Raw genomic sequence first — 492 nt, forward strand, 5'->3', positions numbered from 1 at the left:
GAGCTTGCTCAGCCCTGTCGCGACAGCCGCCATGGCGCTGCGACACGTCTTCACGGGCCCGCCGGCACTGTGGAACACCCCCAGCGCCCTGTCACGACATAGCTCATCCCTGTCCCGACACAGCGGGCGCCACAGCGGGGATCCCGGACTGCCCTTGCACTGGGAACGCAGCTTGGGGAGTTTTGGGGGGTTAGGCGTTGTTTATTTTACAGAAAAGCGAGCGGGCGCCACAGCGGGGATCCCGGACTGCCCTTGCACTGGGAACGCAGCTTGGGGAGTTTTGGGGGGTTAGGCGTTGTTTATTTTACAGAAAAGCGAGCGGTTGGGTGGCAAACGGGGCGGGCGGGGCGCGGCGGGAGGAGATCGCAGCCGGCGACACAGCGGCGAGGGGACAGCAAGGGACACGGAATGGCTTTGGCTTCGCTTTCCAGTATCAAAACCGCCCTCCGTCCGTGACCTTCCCATTTCCCGGTGTTTTCGGCCCAATTCCCG

Source organism: Corvus brachyrhynchos, unplaced genomic scaffold (genome assembly GCF_000691975.1).
Source record: "Corvus brachyrhynchos isolate BGI_N302 unplaced genomic scaffold, ASM69197v1 scaffold318, whole genome shotgun sequence".
In the NCBI taxonomy this organism is placed as follows: domain Eukaryota; kingdom Metazoa; phylum Chordata; class Aves; order Passeriformes; family Corvidae; genus Corvus; species Corvus brachyrhynchos.